A 21,238-nucleotide genomic window follows, 5' to 3' on the forward strand; every position below is an offset into this window, starting at 1 on the left:
CTAGAATCTAACGCGAGGCCAACCTTTTACAAACATAACTTCGTTAGAAACTAGAAAATTTAAAAGAAAGAAATTTGTTACAATAGCAGCTCCCAGGATATACAACAATCTTTTTTTTCATCTGTACTGCATCTAACCAGGAGCTTTTATTCAATTCCAGTTCCTTCCAGAGATCTGGAAGGAAAACTAGTTTAATGAAATGTTACACAATGACATGGCAAGTAACATATAGAATTATACTGCTCTTAACATTCTTATTTCATTCATGACTATTTTAATTATCTCTCCCCGTGCTCTCTGACATGTGTTGAAAAAGAACACCAAACACGAATGTGTTTCTGTCTACGTGTGCCACACTTCCTCCTACAATCAAAACACTAACGTGTTAAAATTCAACATAACGAGAGCTCTTAACACACCCTAATTTCAACTCTAAACCCTGAGGTACTATTCTAAAAGTGGCTAACTCTAAAGTGTAGCATCAGAGAGCCTAACTACATCATTCAACCTTTACCACATATTCGCCATGATTTAATCTTTACAGTCACACGAATAACAAATTTTTAACATTACTTTCACTTTTACCATATCACGGTATTTCTTAACATTTAAAATAACAGAACATATCAACATGCCGTTAATTTTACAGATTTGAAAACATACATTAGTAGTACATTGTTAACTTCTATTCTTTTCAAAGCAAGTGCCAGTTCTTTCTACATTGAAATAATACATTTCAAAAAGTCTTTCAGACTAAAACTTGTCTCTTGCTAGAATGTTTTAAATAAAATTTATACAATAACATTTTTACAATATTTAAGTTTTTACACAACGCTATTATACATCAACTTTAGTTTTACGCGCGAGTAATTGAAAAACATAATAAGAAAATCGGTCACAACTCATTTCTCGCCCTTTTGGCGATAAAGGTAGACCTCGCATGAGGTAAAACTTTTTGAAATCTGCCACTTGCAGTAAGAATGAAAGATTAACTTAAGTTTGCAAAGTAACATAAAATTTTACTTATCTTTGTAATATTCGGACATCCTTTTCTGGGCCCAGTCTTTAAAGGTACTGCAGATAGTAGCTTGGTTTATCCTCCTTCTTGTACGGGCTCGCCCTTCAGTGCTTTCCTCTGGAAGCTTCCTTTTTTCACCAGTACGGCCACCCTTGAATACTTTCCTTTTCTCCTCTGCTTGTGGTCTTTGCCGTTTGATGGCAGCTGGTCTTGGCGGAACCGGGAAATTTCTTCCGTGTTCTTGCTTGGACCTCGTTGCTGGCCGTTCAAACTTTCCTTGAACTTTTTCCTCCGCCGCTGATGGCCCTTCCGCAGTTCGGCGACTTTTGCTGCGGAGAGTTCTGTCGGATGAGTAGATCTTCCGTTTTAAAGCCGGGTTATAGTTGCCGTCATTTCTCCTGGTCCTCTTCACATACGTCGTCCTTCTCCCTTCTTCATTCTGGGGGTGTTCGTGAACTCTGTTTTCTGGACGGTGGAACGGCTTCTTTTTCTTGTTACATTCAATTTTTCCGCGGGGCAATTTTCTTTTCACTTGTTTCTGTCTCTCATTGGCTTGCCCTTGTACTTGTCGTTTTCCCACCTCTGGAGCTTGTACCTGCGGTGTCTGCCGTGCCGGATCCTGCAAAAGATCTGAAAAGATTTGCATTTTATTACGATCGAAGTAGGGCTTAGTTTGATCAATGTTTGCGGAACAGGTTTCACCATTTCTGGCTTTTAACACTACAACAGCGTGAGTTATTTTTTCTATAACATATGGTCCTTCAAATCGTGGAAAAATTTGGCAGTTTTATCTTCTGGTGCTGAAGAAAGTGAATGCTTAATTTTTAAAACTTCATCCCCTACTTTATAAGTTACTCCCCGTCGTTTCAAATCATAATATAACTTCTGTTTTCTTTGTGCTACTTCCGTATTCTTTTTTTGCTTCTTTTATTAGTTTTTCTATATCACCCATTTTAAATTCTGGGGCTCTTTGTTGCACATAAAATAATTTATCTAACGGCGTTATAATCTTACTACCTAAAAATAACTCAGCAGGAGTTTTGCCCGTTGTATCATGTTTTGCAGTCCTAAGGGCGAAAGCAAATTCATTGACATAGTTATCCCAGCTTTTATGAAAATTTTTAACATAACTACGGATAATTTTCACTATATTTCTGTTGACCCGTTCCGCTATATTTGATTGCGGCCGATACGGGACCATTTTTAAATGACGTATGCCCAGTTTTTGGCACATGTCTTCAAATATGTTACTTAGAAATTGAGGACCATTATCCGATATAACTTTTAGGGGCGCCCCGTATTTTAAAATATATTTATTTAAAATAGAATCGGTAACTAATTTCGCGGAGGCTCGTTTTAAGGGAACAATTTCGGTCCATTTACTAAAATGATCAACCATAACAAGGAGATAGCGACTTTTATTTAACTGACTTTTTGGGAAAGGGCCCAATAAATCGATGCCAATTATTTCATTTGGAAATTCGGATTTAATACTATTTAGAAACCCGGCCGGGCGGAAATTAATATAATTAACTGCTTGACATGTTGGGCAGGACTGGACATACGCCCTTGTTAACTTTTGCAGTTCAGGAAAGTAGACTGCCTCGCGTACGCGTTGGATAGTTTTTCGAATACCAGCATGAGAAGCTAAAGGGCTGTCATGGAGCTCCTGCAGGATATTTAATCTAAGACTAGCTGGGATAACAGGTCGAAATTCGTTGTTGGAATTCGTAGTTTTTGTATAAAATAATAGACCATCTATTAGTTCGTAATGGGCCGCCCTATTTCTTATCGCCACAATATCTTGGTGGCTAAAATTTCTAGGATCCTTCAAATACTCATAAATACTTCCAAACTCAGGATCCTTACCCAGTTCGGTTATTACAGTTTCTCGGGAATTTATTGTACACGCTGTCAGCATTGCCATCTTTACGGTATTGCCTTGTTCGTCTATTTTAACCCTTGATAGGGCATCTGCTACGATATTTTCCTTTCCAGGGGTATGCTTGATTACCAGATTATATTCTTGCAGCTTGAGTGCCCATCTTATTAACCTTGGGGATAAATTTTTCCCTGAGTACAATCTAGATGATCGCCGCATGATCAGAGTATACTGTTATCGGCGCCTTTCCAAAATAGACTCGGAACTTTTGCACTGCTAACAGAACTGCAAGTGCCTCTCTCTCGGTCGCGGAATAGTTTCTTTGTGTTTGATTTAAAGTTCGGCTAAAAAATGCAACGGGCTGCTGATTTTGCGAAAGTACCGCTCCTACCGCATAATCCGAAGCATCTGCTGAAATTTCTAAATTTTCATCCTTTTCAGGAAATTTCAACACAGGGGCTTGCGTTAATGCTTGTTTTAATTTTTCGAAAGCACTATTGGCTTCGGCCGTCCACGAGAATCTTGCCTTTTTCCTTTTTAATTTTAACAATGGCTCAGCGATAGCCGCAAAATCTTTTATAAAGGACCTATAATATGAACAAAGTCCTAGAAAAGAAGAGAGCTTCTTTGCCGTGTTTGGAGTCGGATACTTTTGTACAGCGATTATTTTTGATTCATCTGTCTCGATCCCTTTTTGCGATATTTTGTAACCTAAATATTTTAATTCAGGGGCTGCAAATTTGCACTTTTCGACATTAACTTTTAGACCGGCCTCATTTAATAAAGAAAACACCTGTCTTAAATCCTGTATATGTTGGTCGAGATTATCACTAGTAATAATGATATCGTCTAAATAGATAAATGTGGACTTTCCAAGAACAGGTCTTAACACAATGTCCATGCATCGCTGAAATGTTGCCGGGGCGCCTGAAAGGCCAAACGGCATACGCAAAAATGCATAAGTACCAGACTTGGTTATAAAAGCAGTCTTAGGCACGTCCTCAGGCCTCACCCCTATTTGAAAATAACCAGTCGTTAAGTCTAAAGTCGTCATAAATTTGGTTGATTTTATGTTCCTTAAAATTTCTTCTATGATCGGTAACGGATATACCGGATATTTCGTTATGGAATTTAATTTACGGTAATCAATAGCGAATCTCCACCTTTTTGGATGCTCCAAAGGATAATCATTATTTTTCTTACATAAAACCACCGAGCTAGCATAACTACTTGAGATGGGCGTTATGATCTTTTTACGTAGCATATTGGTAATATGCCATTCTATAATTTTTTCCTTATTCTTATCATACCGGTATGGTTTTTGACGAACTGGCAATGCATCTCCGGTGTCAATACTATGGTTAGTAACCTGAGTAAATCCTGGAATATCACTAAATAACGAAGCAAATTCACTTACCACTAGTGGGATTCTATCTTGCTCGTCATTAGGCAGGTGGTCAAGATTTAACCTTGGCGGTTCAACCTTTTCTACACGCACTGGTTTCATTGTCAGCTTAAGGGACGCTTCATTAAAATCCAGTGTAGCTTGTGCGTCTGAAAGAAAGTCTATTCCTAAGATTAAATGTGCTTGCAGATTCTTTACTATAAAAAACATCACCTTTACTTGTTCGTCCTTGATACGGATATACAAAGGTACTTTACCTACGCACTTACATTTTTCTCCTTGCGCCGCTAACACTGTTGTATTATCCGCATTATATATGCGGTATTTGCGAAAATACTTTCTAAAAAACTCCTCTGCCACACAGGAACACTGCGCGCCGGTATCCAGGAGTGCGGTGGCCGGGATATTATTCACCAAGATATCAATCTTCGGAAGACTCAAATTTTTCACCATTACTGTATTTATCTTGTAGGAAGAGGGGTTTTCGTGGCCTTCGGATTTCCGCACCCTCTCGTCAGCAGAAATCCGTTTTAGTTTAAATTATTTTTCCTTTCCGTGCTTTCCTTCTTTTTCCCCTGGCCTTGAGACTTTTTTCCTGGGTTGCTATGGAACTGTCGACGTTCGCCGGCTGTTTTTGAATTCTCGGGTTTCCTTGCCCACTGATTCGCTTTTTCTCCGTAGCCGTATGCTTGAGTTTGCTGTAGTCTTGGCGTACCAAATTGGTTTCGCTGTTGATATTGGCGTCTTCTTTCGACGTCCGCCGTTCTTTTACTTTCAAACTGGATTGCTAGCTCAAATAACTTTTCCAGTGTAGTCGGATTTCTTAATTCAATAAAGTCTTGCACTTGGGGAAGTAACCTCGGCAAAATCCCTTGAATTATTTCAGGATCCGGACGGTTTCCATACAAGAGCTTGAAAACGTGAATTTTTCTTAAAATAAAGCTCGAGAGGTTTTCGATTCTTTGTTGATATATACTAAAAAGTTCCGTTTCTAATTTCGCACGATCCCTTACAAGAGGGAAGGCTTTTAGTAGGGCAGTCTTGAAATTTTCGTAAGTATAGGTTGGACTTCCTGCTTGACCCAAGAGACATCTGCCGATACATTTGAACCAGTTAAGCGCTTGGCCCCTCAAAGCGCTGGTAACTAAGGTAACTTTTTGAAACTCGTGCACGGGGTAGAGCATGAAGTGGTCATCCAATTTTTCCAAAAAACTGGTTACCGGTGAGTTTCCATTAAACGTTGCTTCTGGTTTCATCGAAGCGCGCATGGTCTGGACGATGTAACCGAATCCTTCCAGGGCGGCAGCTGGCATTCCTGGATTCTGAGCCGTTTCTGCAGGCAGCACAGGTTCTTCTTGAAACTCGGCCATGGTTATTCTTCTTCGTTGGGCGCCACTATCAGGTTCAATGTTCCTTCTAACCTTCTTCGGGAACATACAAGGACCTGACTCGGAACAGAGAGCTTACTAAAGCTATGTTCACTAATTGTGGTAAGTAGACAGGATACAGACGAAGGGTATACAAAACCCTTTATTTTTCTCTATATACAATAACTTCCGTACTTCGGAATACACTGACCCTCCACTCGGGGTCTAACGTAAAAAAGTATAAAAATAAAACTGAACTCTAATTTAACTTTAGAATAATACACGTGGAAGATTGGCCTTATAATAACAGGAAGCGTATGTAGCACAGAGACTGTGAACACTACAATACGTTTAATTTATCAAGAGGATTGAAACCTCTGGCCTGGAAGGCAAATAGCAACTGCGTAACTTCTAAGGTAAGCGGCCTGCTTCGAACTCACTGCTTCCTCTCTTTCGCTTGGCAAAAAGGCCACACTTAAATACTTGGCGTTCGCCAGACAAACTTTGCATAAAAACCTTCACGCTTATAATTCAGGCCGGAAGTAGAAAATAAGAAGTGATAGTAAAGATTTAAAATAAAATAAACGTTAGTAAAACTTAAGATCCTTACATACTTCCCGCCAGAGTTAATTAGTTTGAAACTGAGGTCTAAAACGACCTTGTTGAAAACTTTTAGCTCTAGAATCTAACGCGAGGCCAACCTTTTACAAACATAACTTCGTTAGAAACTAGAAAATTTAAAAGAAAGAAATTTGTTACAATAGCAGCTCCCAGGATATACAACAATCTTTTTTTTCATCTGTACTGCATCTAACCAGGAGCTTTTATTCAATTCCGGTTCCTTCCAGAGATCTGGAAGGAAAACTAGTTTAATGAAATGTTACACAAGGACATGGCAAGTAACATATAGAATTATACTGCTCTTAACATTCTTATTTCATTCATGACTATTTTAATTATCTCTCCCCGTGCTCTCTGACATGTGTTGAAAAAGAACACCAAACACGAATGTGTTTCTGTCTACGTGTGCCACACTTCCTCCTACAATCAAAACACTAACGTGTTAAAATTCAACATAACGAGAGCTCTTAACACACCCTAATTTCAACTCTAAACCCTGAGGTACTATTCTAAAAGTGGCTAACTCTAAAGTGTAGCGTCAGAGAGCCTAACTACATCATTCAACCTTTACCACATATTCGCCATGATTTAATCTTTACAGTCACACGAATAACAAATTTTTAACATTACTTTCACTTTTACCATATCACGGTATTTCTTAACATTTAAAATAACAGAACATATCAACATGCCGTTAATTTTACAGATTTGAAAACATACATTAGTAGTACATTGTTAACTTCTATTCTTTTCAAAGCAAGTGCCAATTCTTTCTACATTGAAATAATACATTTCAAAAAGTCTTTCAGACTAAAACTTCTCTCTTGCTAGAATGTTTTAAATAAAATTTATACAATAACATTTTTACAATATTTAAGTTTTTACACAACGCTATTATACATCAACTTTAGTTTTACGCGCGAGTAATTGAAAAACATAATAAGAAAATCGGTCACAACTCATTTCTCGCCCTTTTGGCGATAAAGGTAGACCTCGCATGAGGTAAAACTTTTTGAAATCTGCCACTTGCAGTAAGAATGAAAGATTAACTTAAGTTTGCAAAGTAACATAAAATTTTACTTATCTTTGTAATATTCGGACATCCTTTTCTGGGCCCAGTCTTTAAAGGTACTGCAGATAGTAGCTTGGTTTATCCTCCTTCTTGTACGGGCTCGCCCTTCAGTGCTTTCCTCTGGAAGCTTCCTTTTTTCACCAGTACGGCCACCCTTGAATACTTTCCTTTTCTCCTCTGCTTGTGGTCTTTGCCGTTTGATGGCAGCTGGTCTTGGCGGAACCGGGAAATTTCTTCCGTGTTCTTGCTTGGACCTCGTTGCTGGCCGTTCAAACTTTCCTTGAACTTTTTCCTCCGCCGCTGATGGCCCTTCCGCAGTTCGGCGACTTTTGCTGCGGAGAGTTCTGTCGGATGAGTAGATCTTCCGTTTTAAAGCCGGGTTATAGTTGCCGTCATTTCTCCTGGTCCTCTTCACATACGTCGTCCTTCTCCCTTCTTCATTCTGGGGGTGTTCGTGAACTCTGTTTTCTGGACGGTGGAACGGCTTCTTTTTCTTGTTACATTCAATTTTTCCGCGGGGCAATTTTCTTTTCACTTGTTTCTGTCTCTCATTGGCTTGCCCTTGTACTTGTCGTTTTCCCACCTCTGGAGCTTGTACCTGCGGTGTCTGCCGTGCCGGATCCTGCAAAAGATCTGAAAAGATTTGCATTTTATTACGATCGAAGTAGGGCTTAATTTGATCAATGTTTGCGGAACAGGTTTCACCATTTCTGGCTTTTAACACTACAACAGCGTGAGTTATTTTTTCTATAACATATGGTCCTTCAAATCGTGGAAAAATTTGGCAGTTTTATCTTCTGGTGCTGAAGAAAGTGAATGCTTAATTTTTAAAACTTCATCCCCTACTTTATAAGTTACTCCCCGTCGTTTCAAATCATAATATAACTTCTGTTTTCTTTGTGCTACTTCCGTATTCTTTTTTTGCTTCTTTTATTAGTTTTTCTATATCACCCATTTTAAATTCTGGGGCTCTTTGTTGCACATAAAATAATTTATCTAATGGCGTTATAATCTTTCTACCTAAAAATAACTCAGCAGGAGTTTTGCCCGTTGTATCATGTTTTGCGGTCCTAAGGGCGAAAGCAAATTCATTGACATAGTTATCCCAGCTTTTATGAAAATTTTTAACATAACTACGGATAATTTTCACTATATTTCTGTTGACCCGTTCCGCTATATTTGATTGCGGCCGATACGGGACCATTTTTAAATGACGTATGCCCAGTTTTTGGCACATGTCTTCAAATATATTACTTACAAATTGAGGACCATTATCCGATATAACTTTTAGGGGCGCCCCGTATTTTAAAATATATTTATTTAAAATAGAATCGGTAACTAATTTCGCGGAGGCTCGTTTTAAGGGAACAATTTCGGTCCATTTACTAAAATGATCAACCATAACAAGGAGATAGCGACTTTTATTTAACTGACTTTTTGGGAAAGGGCCCATTAAATCGATGCCAATTATTTCATTTGGAAATTCGGATTTAATACTATTTAGAAACCCGGCCGGGCGGAAATTAATATAATTAACTGCTTGACATGTTGGGCAGGACTGGACATACGCCCTTGTTAACTTTTGCAGTTCAGGAAAGTAGACTGCCTCGCGTACGCGTTGGATAGTTTTTCGAATACCAGCATGAGAAGCTAAAGGGCTGTCATGGAGCTCCTGCAGGATATTTAATCTAAGACTAGCTGGGATAACAGGTCGAAATTCGTAGTTTTTGTATAAAATAATAGACCATCTATTAGTTCGTAATGGGCCGCCCTATTTCTTATCGCCACAATATCTTGGTGGCTAAAATTTCCAGGATCCTTCAAATACTCATAAATACTTCCAAACTCAGGATCCTTACCCAGTTCGGTTATTACAGTTTCTCGGGAATTTATTGTACACGCTGTCAGCATTGCTATCTTTACGGTATTGCCTTGTTCGTCTATTTTAATCCTTGATAGGGCATCTGCTACGATATTTTCCTTTCCAGGGGTATGCTTGACTACCAGATTATATTCTTGCAGCTTGAGTGCCCATCTTATTAACCTTGGGGATAAATTTTTCCCTGAGTACAATCTAGATGATCGCCGCATGATCAGAGTATACTGTTATCGGCGCCTTTCCAAAATAGACTCGGAAATTTTGCACTGCTAACAGAACTGCAAGTGCCTCTCTCTCGGTCGCGGAATAGTTTCTTTGTGTTTGATTTAAAGTTCGGCTAAAAAATGCAACGGGCTGCTGATTTTGCGAAAGTACCGCTCCTACCGCATAATCCGAAGCATCTGCTGAAATTTCTAAATTTTCATCCTTTTCAGGAAATTTCAACACAGGGGCTTGCGTTAATGCTTGTTTTAATTTTTCGAAAGTATTATTGGCTTCGGCCGTCCACGAGAATCTTGCCTTTTTCCTTTTTAATTTTAACAATGGCTCAGCGATAGCCGCAAAATCTTTTATAAAGGACCTATATTATGAACAAAGTCCTAGAAAAGAAGAGAGCTTCTTTGCCGTGTTTGGAGTCGGATACTTTTGTACAGCGATTATTTTTGATTCATCTGTCTCGATCCCTTTTTGCGATATTTTGTAACCTAAATATTTTAATTCAGGGGCTGCAAATTTGCACTTTTCGACATTAACTTTTAGACCGGCCTCATTTAATAAAGAAAACACCTGTCTTAAATCCTGTATATGTTGGTCGAGATTATCACTAGTAATAATGATATCGTCTAAATAGATAAATGTGGACTTTCCAAGAACAGGTCTTAACACAATGTCCATGCATCGCTGAAATGTTGCCGGGGCGCCTGAAAGGCCAAACGGCATACGCAAAAATGCATAAGTACCAGACTTGGTTATAAAAGCAGTCTTAGGCACGTCCTCAGGCCTCACCCCTATTTGAAAATAACCAGTCGTTAAGTCTAAAGTCGTCATAAATTTGGTTGATTTTATGTTCCTTAAAATTTCTTCTATGATCGGTAACGGATATACCGGATATTTCGTTATGGAATTTAATTTACGGTAATCAATAGCGAATCTCCACCTTTTTGGATGCTCCAAAGGATAATCATTATTTTTCTTACATAAAACCACCGGGCTAGCATAACTACTTGAGATGGGCGTTATGATCTTTTTACGTAGCATATCGGTAATATGCCATTCTATAATTTTTTCCTTATTCTTATCATACCGGTATGGTTTTTGACGAACTGGCAATGCATCTCCGGTGTCAATACTATGGTTAGTAACCTGAGTAAATCCTGGAATATCACTAAATAACGAAGCAAATTCACTTACCACTTGTCGGATTCTATCTTGCTCGTCATTAGGCAGGTGGTCAAGATTTAACCTTGGCGGTTCAACCTTTTCTACACGCACTGGTTTCATTGTCAGCTTAAGGGACGCTTCATTAAAATCCAGTGTAGCTTGTGCGTCTGAAAGAAAGTCTATTCCTAAGATTAAATGTGCTTGCTGATTCTTTACTATAAAAAACATCACCTTTACTTGTTCGTCCTTGATACGGATATACAAAGGTACTTTACCTACGCACTTACATTTTTCTCCTTGCGCCGCTAACACTGTTGTATTATCCGCATTATATATGCGGTATTTGCGAAAATACTTTCTGAAAAACTCCTCTGCCACACAGGAACACTGCGCGCCGGTATCCAGGAGTGCGGTGGCCGGGATATTATTCACCAAGACTTCAATCTTCGGAAGACTCAAATTTTTCACCATTACTGTATTTATCTTGTAGGAAGAGGGGTTTTCGTGGCCTTCGGATTTCCGCACCCTCTCGTCAGCAGAAATCCGTTTTAGTTTAAATTATTTTTCCTTTCCGTGCTTTCCTTCTTTTTCCCCTGGCCTTGAGACTTTTTTCCTGGGTTGCTATTGAACTGTCGACGTTCGCCGGCTGTTTTTGAATTCTCGGGTTTCCTTGCCCACCGATTCGCTTTTTCTCCGTAGCCGTATGCTTGAGTTTGCTGTAGTCTTGGCGTACCAAATTGGTTTCGCTGTTGATATTGGCGTCTTCTTTCGACGTCCGCCGTTCTTCTACTTTCAAACTGGATTGCTAGCTCAAATAACTTTTCCAGTGTAGTCGGATTTCTTAATTCAATAAAGTCTTGCACTTGGGGAAGTAACCTCGGCAAAATCTCTTGAATTATTTCAGGATCCGGACGGTTTCCATACAAGAGCTTGAAAACGTGAATTTTTCTTAAAATAAAGCTCGAGAGGTTTTCGATTCTTTGTTGATATATACTAAAAAGTTCCGTTTCTAATTTCGCACGATCCCTTACAACAGGGAAGGCTTTTAGTAGGGCAGTCTTGAAATTTTCGTAAGTATAGGTGGGACTTCCTGCTTGACCCAAGAGACTTCTGCCGATACATTTGAACCAGTTAAGCGCTTGGCCCCTCAAAGCGCTGGTAGCTAAGGTAACTTTTTGAAACTCGTGCACGGGGTAGAGCATGAAGTGGTCATCCAATTTTTCCAAAAAACTGGTTACCGGTGAGTTTCCATTAAACGTTGCTTCTGATTTCATCGAAGCGCGCATGGTCTCGACGATGAAACCGAATCCTTCCAGGGCGGCAGCTGGCATTTCTGGATTCTGAGCCGTTTCTGCAGGCAGCACAGGTTCTTCTTGAAACTCGGCCATGGTTATTCTTCTTCGTTGGGCGCCACTATCAGGTTCAATGTTCCTTCTAACCTTCTTCGGGAACATACAAGGACCTGACTCGGAACAGAGAGCTTACTAAAGCTATGTTCACTAATTGTGGTAAGTAGACAGGATACAGACGAAGGGTATACAAAACCGTTTATTTTTCTCTATATACAATAACTTCCGTACTTCGGAATACACTGACCCTCCACTCGGGGTCTAACGTAAAAAAGTATAAAAATAAAACTGAACTCTAATTTAACTTTAGAATAATACACGTGGAAGATTGGCCTCATAATAACAGGAAGCGTATGTAGCACAGAGACTGTGAACACTACAATACGTTTAATTTATCAAGAGGATTAAAACCTCTGGCCTGGAAGGCAAATAGCAACTGCGTAACTTCTAAGGTAAGCGGCCTGCTTCGAACTCACTGCTTCCTCTCTTTCGCTTGGCAAAAATGCCACACTTAAATACTTGGCGTTCGCCAGACAAACTTTGCATAAAAACCTTCACGCTTATAATTCTGGCCGGAAGTAGAAAATAAGAAGTGATAGTAAAGATTTAAAATAAAATAAACGTTAGTAAAACTTAAGATCCTTACATACTTCCCGCCAGAGTTAATTAGTTTGAAACTGAGGTCTAAAACGACCTTGTTGAAAACTTTTAGCTCTAGAATCTAACGCGAGGCCAACCTTTTACAAACATAACTTCGTTAGAAACTAGAAAATTTAAAAGAAAGAAATTTGCTACAATAGCAGCTCCCAGGATATACAACAATCTTTTTTTCATCTGTACTGCATCTAACCAGGAGCTTTTATTCAATTCTGGTTCCTTCCAGAGATCTGGAAGGAAAACTAGTTTAATGAAATGTTACACAATGACATGGCAAGTAACATATAGAATTATACTGCTCTTAACATTCTTATTTCATTCATGACTATTTTAATTATCTCTCCCCGTGCTCTCTGACATGTGTTGTAAAACAACACCAAACACGAATGTGTTTCTGTCTACGTGTGCCACACTTCCTCCTACAATCAAAACACTAACGTGTTAAAATTCAACATAACGAGACCTCTTAACACACCCTAATTTCAACTCTAAACCCTGAGGTACTATTCTAAAAGTGGCTAACTCTAAAGTGTAGCGTCAGAGAGCCTAACTACATCATTCAACCTTTACCACATATTCGCCATGATTTAATCTTTACAGTCACACGAATAACAAATTTTTAACATTACTTTCACTTTTACCATATCAAGGTATTTCTTAACATTTAAAATAACAGAACATATCAACATGCCGTTAATTTTACAGATTTGAAAACATACATTAGTAGTACATTGTTAACTTCTATTCTTTTCAAAGCAAGTGCCAATTCTTTCTACATTGAAATAATACATTTCAAAAAGTCTTTCAGACTATAACTTCTCTCTTGCTAGAATTTATTTATCTTGCTAGAATTAATTTATAGAAATTTTATACAATAACATTTTTACAATATTTAAGTTTTTACACAACGCTATTATACATCAACTTTAGTTTTACGCGCGAGTAATTGAAATACATAATAAGAAAATCGGTCACAACTCATTTCTCGCCCTTTTGGCGATAAAGGTAGACCTCGCATGAGGTAAAACTTCTTGAAATCTGCCACTTGCAGTAAGAATGAAAGATTAACTTAAGTTTGCAAAGTAACATAAAATTTTACTTATCTTTGTAATATTCGGACATCCTTTTCTGGGCCCAGTCTTTAAAGGTACTGCGGATAGTAGCTTGTTTATCCTCCTTTTTGTACGGGCTCCCCTTCAGTGCTTTCCTCTGGAAGCTTCCTTTTTTCACCAGTACGGCCACCCTTGAATACTTTCCTTTTCTCCTCTGCTTGTGGTCTTTGCCGTTTGATGGCAGGTGGTCTTGGCGGAACAGGGAAATTTCTTCCGTGTTCTTGCTTGGACCTCGTTGCTGGCCGTTCAAACTTTCCTTGAACTTTTTCCTCCGCCGCTGATGGCCCTTCCGCAGTTCGGCGACTTTTGCTGCGGAGAGTTCTGTCGGATGAGTAGATCTTCCGTTTTAAAGCCGGGTTATAGTTGCCGTCATTTCTCCTGGTCCTCTTCACATACGTCGTCCTTCTCCCTTCTTCATTCTGGGGGTGTTCGTGAACTCTGTTTTCTGGACGGTGGAACGGCTTCTTTTTCTTGTTACATTCAATTTTTCCGCGGGGCAATTTTCTTTTCACTTGTTTCTGTCTCTCATTGGCTTGCCCTTGTACTTGTCGTTTTCCCACCTCTGGAACTTGTACCTGCGGTGTCTGCCGTGCCGGATCCTGCAAAAGATCTGAAAAGATTTGCATTTTATTACGATCGAAGTAGGGCTTAATTTGATGAATGTTTGCGGAACAGGTTTCACCATTTCTGGCTTTTAACACTACAACAGCGTGAGTTATTTTTTCTATAACATATGGTCCTTCAAATCGTGGAAAAAATTTGGCAGTTTTATCTTCTGGTGCTGAAGAAAGTGAATGCTTAATTTTTAAAACTTCATCCCCTAATTTATAAGTTACTCCCCGTCGTTTCAAATCATAATATAACTTCTGTTTTCTTTGTGCTACTTCCGTACTCTTTTTTTGCTTCTTTTATTAGTTTTGCTATATCACCCATTTTAAATTCTGGGGCTCTTTGTTGCACATAAAATAATTTATCTAACGGCGTTATAATCTTTCTACCTAAAAATAACTCAGCAGGAGTTTTGCCCGTTGTATCATGTTTTGCGGTCCTAAGGGCGAAAGCAAACTCATTGACATAGTTATCCCAGCTTTTATGAAAATTTTTAACATAACTACGGATAATTTTCACTATATTTCTGTTGACCCGTTCCGCTATATTTGATTGCGGCCGATACGGGACCATTTTTAAATGACGTATGCCCAGTTTTTGGCACATGTCTTCAAATATATTACTTACAAATTGAGGACCATTATCCGATATAACTTTTAGGGGCGCCCCGTATTTTAAAATATATTTATTTAAAATAGAATCGGTAACTAATTTCGCGGAGGCTCGTTTTAAGGGAACAATTTCGGTCCATTTACTAAAATGATCAACCATAACAAGGAGATAGCGACTTTTATTTGACTGACTTTTTGGGAAAGGGCCCAATAAATCGATGCCAATTATTTCATTTGGAAATTCGGATTTAATACTATTTAGAAACCCGGCCGGGCGGAAATTAATATAATTAACTGCTTGACATGTTGGGCAGGACTGGACATACGCCCTTGTTAACTTTTGCAGTTCAGGAAAGTAGACTGCCTCGCGTACGCGTTGGATAGTTTTTCGAATACCAGCATTAGAAGCTAAAGGGCTGTCATGGAGCTCCTGCAGGATATTTAATCTAAGACTAGCTGGGATAACAGGTCGAAATTCGTAGTTTTTGTATAAAATAATAGACCATCTATTAGTTCGTAATGGGCCGCCCTATTTCTTATCGCCACAATATCTTGGTGGCTAAAATTTCCAGGATCCTTCAAATACTCATAAATACTTCCAAACTCAGGATCCTTACCCAGTTCGGTTATTACAGTTTCTCGGGAATTTATTGTACACGCTGTCAGCATTGCTATCTTTACGGTATTGCCTTGTTCGTCTATTTTAATCCTTGATAGGGCATCTGCTACGATATTTTCCTTTCCAGGGGTATGCTTGACTACCAGATTATATTCTTGCAGCTTGAGTGCCCATCTTATTAACCTTGGGGATAAATTTTTCCCTGAGTACAATCTAGATGATCGCCGCATGATCAGAGTATACTGTTATCGGCGCCTTTCCAAAATAGACTCGGAAATTTTGCACTGCTAACAGAACTGCAAGTGCCTCTCTCTCGGTCGCGGAATAGTTTCTTTGTGTTTGATTTAAAGTTCGGCTAAAAAATGCAACGGGCTGCTGATTTTGCGAAAGTACCGCTCCTACCGCATAATCCGAAGCATCTGCTGAAATTTCTAAATTTTCATCCTTTTCAGGAAATTTCAACACAGGGGCTTGCGTTAATGCTTGTTTTAATTTTTCGAAAGTACTATTGGCTTCGGCCGTCCACGAGAATCTTGCCTTTTTCCTTTTTAATTTTAACAATGGCTCAGCGATAGCCGCAAAATCTTTTATAAAGGACCTATATTATGAACAAAGTCCTAGAAAAGAAGAGAGCTTCTTTGCCGTGTTTGGAGTCGGATACTTTTGTACAGCGATTATTTTTGATTCATCTGTCTCGATCCCTTTTTGCGATATTTTGTAACCTAAATATTTTAATTCAGGGGCTGCAAATTTGCACTTTTCGACATTAACTTTTAGACTGGCCTCATTTAATAAAGAAAACACCTGTCTTAAATCCTGTATATGTTGGTCGAGATTATCACTAGTAATAATGATATCGTCTAAATAGATAAATGTGGACTTTCCAAGAACAGGTCTTAACACAATGTCCATGCATCGCTGAAATGTTGCCGGGGCGCCTGAAAGGCCAAACGGCATACGCAAAAATGCATAAGTACCAGACTTGGTTATAAAAGCAGTCTTAGGCACGTCCTCAGGCCTCACCCCTATTTGAAAATAACCAGTCGTTAAGTCGTCATAAATTTGGTTGATTTTATGTTCCTTAAAATTTCTTCTATGATCGGTAACGGATATACCGGATATTTCGTTATGGAATTTAATTTACGGTAATCAATAGCGAATCTCCACCTTTTTGGATGCTCCAAAGGATAATCATTATTTTTCTTACATAAAACCACCGGGCTAGCATAACTACTTGAGATGGGCGTTATGATCTTTTTACGTAGCATATCGGTAATATGCCATTCTATAATTTTTTCCTTATTCTTATCATACCGGTATGGTTTTTGACGAACTGGCAATGCATCTCCGGTGTCAATACTATGGTTAGTAACCTGAGTAAATCCTGGAATATCACTAAATAACGAAGCAAATTCACTTACCACTTGTCGGATTCTATCTTGCTCGTCATTAGGCAGGTGGTCAAGATTTAACCTTGGCGGTTCAACCTTTTCTACACGCACTGGTTTCATTGTCAGCTTAAGGGACGCTTCATTAAAATCCAGTGTAGCTTGTGCGTCTGAAAGAAAGTCTATTCCTAAGATTAAATGTGCTTGCTGATTCTTTACTATAAAAAACATCACCTTTACTTGTTCGTCCTTGATACGGATATACAAAGGTACTTTACCTACGCACTTACATTTTTCTCCTTGCGCCGCTAACACTGTTGTATTATCCGCATTATATATGCGGTATTTGCGAAAATACTTTCTGAAAAACTCCTCTGCCACACAGGAACACTGCGCGCCGGTATCCAGGAGTGCGGTGGCCGGGATATTATTCACCAAGACTTCAATCTTCGGAAGACTCAAATTTTTCACCATTACTGTATTTATCTTGTAGGAAGAGGGGTTTTCGTGGCCTTCGGATTTCCGCACCCTCTCGTCAGCAGAAATCCGTTTTAGTTTAAATTATTTTTCCTTTCCGTGCTTTCCTTCTTTTTCCCCTGGCCTTGAGACTTTTTTCCTGGGTTGCTATTGAACTGTCGACGTTCGCCGGCTGTTTTTGAATTCTCGGGTTTCCTTGCCCACCGATTCGCTTTTTCTCCGTAGCCGTATGCTTGAGTTTGCTGTAGTCTTGGCGTACCAAATTGGTTTCGCTGTTGATATTGGCGTCTTCTTTCGACGTCCGCCGTTCTTCTACTTTCAAACTGGATTGCTAGCTCAAATAACTTTTCCAGTGTAGTCGGATTTCTTAATTCAATAAAGTCTTGCACTTGGGGAAGTAACCTCGGCAAAATCACTTGAATTATTTCAGGATCCGGACGGTTTCCATACAAGAGCTTGAAAACGTGAATTTTTCTTAAAATAAAGCTCGAGAGGTTTTCGATTCTTTGTTGATATATAGTAAAAAGTTCCGTTTCTAATTTCGCACGATCCCTTACAACAGGGAAGGCTTTTAGTAGGGCAGTCTTGAAATTTTCGTAAGTATAGGTGGGACTTCCTGCTTGACCCAAGAGACTTCTGCCGATACATTTGAACCAGTTAAGCGCTTGGCCCCTCAAAGCGCTGGTAGCTAAGGTAACTTTTTGAAACTCGTGCACGGGGTAGAGCATGAAGTGGTCATCCAATTTTTCCAAAAAACTGGTTACCGGTGAGTTTCCATTAAACGTTGCTTCTGGTTTCATCGAAGCGCGCATGGTCTGGACTATGTAACCGAATCCTTCCAGGGCGGCAGCTGGCATTTCTGGATTCTGAGCCGTTTCTGCAGGCAGCACAGGTTCTTCTTGAAACTCGGCCATGGTTATTCTTCTTCGTTGGGCGCCACTATCAGGTTCAATGTTCCTTCTAACCTTCTTCGGGAACATACAAGGACCTGACTCGGAACAGAGAGCTTACTAAAGCTATGTTCACTAATTGTGGTAAGTAGACAGGATACAGACGAAGGGTATACAAAACCCTTTATTTTTCTCTATATACAATAACTTCCGTACTTCGGAATACACTGACCCTCCACTCGGGGTCTAACGTAAAAAAGTATAAAAATAAAACTGAACTCTAATTTAACTTTAGAATAATACACGTGGAAGATTGGCCTTATAATAACAGGAAGCGTATGTAGCACAGAGACTGTGAACACTACAATACGTTTAATTTATCAAGAGGATTAAAACCTCTGGCCTGGAAGGCAAATAGCAACTGCGTAACTTCTAATGTAAGCGGCCTGCTTCGAACTCACTGCTTCCTCTCTTTCGCTTGGCGAAAAGGCCACACTTAAATACTTGGCGTTCGCCAGACAAACTTTGCATAAAAACCTTCACGCTTATAATTCTGGCCGGAAGTAGAAAATAAGAAGTGATAGTAAAGATTTAAAATAAAATAAACGTTAGTAAAACTTAAGATCCTTACATACTTCCCGCCAGAGTTAATTAGTTTGAAACTGAGGTCTAAAACGACCTTGTTGAAAACTTTTAGCTCTAGAATCTAACGCGAGGCCAACCTTTTACAAACATAACTTCGTTAGAAACTAGAAAATTTAAAAGAATGAAATTTGTTACAATAGCAGCTCCCATAATATACAACAATCTTTTTTTTCATCTGTACTGCATCTAACCAGGAGCTTTTATTCAATTCTGGTTCCTTCCAGAGATCTGGAAGGAAAACTAGTTTAATGAAATGTTACACAATGACATGGCAAGTAACATATAGAATTATACTGCTCTTAACATTCTTATTTCATTCATGACTATTTTAATTATCTCTCCCCGTGCTCTCTGACATGTGTTGTAAAACAACACCAAACACGAATGTGTTTCTGTCTACGTGTGCCACACTTCCTCCTACAATCAAAACACTAACGTGTTAAAATTCAACATAACGAGAGCTCTTAACACACCCTAATTTCAACTCTAAACCCTGAGGTACTATTCTAAAAGTGGCTAACTCTAAAGTGTAGCGTCAGAGAGCCTAACTACATCATTCAACCTTTACCACATATTCGCCATGATTTAATCTTTACAGTCACACGAATAACAAATTTTTAACATTACTTTCACTTTTACCATATCACGGTATTTCTTAACATTTAAAATAACAGAACATATCAACATGCCGTTAATTTTACAGATTTGAAAACATACATTAGTAGTACATTGTTAACTTCTATTCTTTTCAAAGCAAGTGCCAATTCTTTCTACATTGAAATAATACATTTCAAAAAGTCTTTCAGACTAAAACTTCTCTCTTGCTAGAATGTTTTAAATAAAATTTATACAATAACTTTTTTACAATATTTAAGTTTTTACACAACGCTATTATACATCAACTTTAGTTTTACGCGCGAGTAATTGAAAAACATAATAAGAAAATCGGTCACAACTCATTTCTCGCCCTTTTGGCGATAAAGGTAGACCTCGCATGAGGTAAAACTTCTTGAAATCTGCCACTTGCAGTAAGAATGAAAGATTAACTTAAGTTTGCAAAGTAACATAAAATTTTACTTATCTTTGTAATATTCGGACATCCTTTTCTGGGCCCAGTCTTTAAAGGTACTGCAGATAGTAGCTTGGTTTATCCTCCTTTTTGTACGGGCTCGCCCTTCAGTGCTTTCCTCTGGAAGCTTCCTTTTTTCACCAGTACGGCCACCCTTGAATACTTTCCTTTTCTCCTCTGCTTGTGGTCTTTGCCGTTTGATGGCAGCTGGTCTTGGCGGAACCGGGAAATTTCTTCCGTGTTCTTGCTTGGACCTCGTTGCTGGCCGTTCAAACTTTCCTTGAACTTTTTCCTCCGCCGCTGATGGCCCTTCCGCAGTTCGGCGACTTTTGCTGCGGAGAGTTCTGTCGGATTAGTAGATCTTCCGTTTTAAAGCCGGGTTATAGTTGCCGTCATTTCTCCTGGTCCTCTTCACATACGTCGTCCTTCTCCCTTCTTCATTCTGGGGGTGTTCGTGAACTCTGTTTTCTGGACAGTGGAACGGCTTCTTTTTCTTGTTACATTCAATTTTTCCGCGGGGCAATTTTCTTTTCACTTGTTTCTGTCTCTCATTGGCTTGCCCTTGTACTTGTCGTTTTCCCACCTCTGGAACTTGTACCTGCGGTGTCTGCCGTGCCGGATCCTGCAAAAGATCTGAAAAGATTTGCATTTTATTACGATCGAAGTAGGGCTTAATTTGATGAATGTTTGCGGAACAGGTTTCACCATTTCTGGCTTTTAACACTACAACAGCGTGAGTTATTTTTTCTATAACATATGGTCCTTCAAATCGTGGAAAAAATTTGGCAGTTTTATCTTCTGGTGCTGAAGAAAGTGAATGCTTAATTTTTAAAACTTCATCCCCTAATTTATAAGTTACTCCCCGTCGTTTCAAATCATAATATAACTTCTGTTTTCTTTGTGCTACTTCCGTACTCTTTTTTTGCTTCTTTTATTAGTTTTTCTATATCACCCATTTTAAATTCTGGGGCTCTTTGTTGCACATAAAATAATTTATCTAACGGCGATATAATCTTTCTACCTAAAAATAACTCAGCAGGAGTTTTGCCCGTTGTATCATGTTTTGCGGTCCTAAGGGCGAAAGCAAACTCATTGACATAGTTATCCCAGCTTTTATGAAAATTTTTAACATAACTACGGATAATTTTCACTATATTTCTGTTGACCCGTTCCGCTATATTTGATTGC

The sequence above is a fragment of the Stegodyphus dumicola genome, chromosome 10 (assembly GCF_044657685.1).
Source record: "Stegodyphus dumicola isolate Sdum_Otavi_A_Nest chromosome 10, ASM4465768v1".
NCBI classification, from domain to species: Eukaryota; Metazoa; Arthropoda; class Arachnida; order Araneae; family Eresidae; genus Stegodyphus; species Stegodyphus dumicola.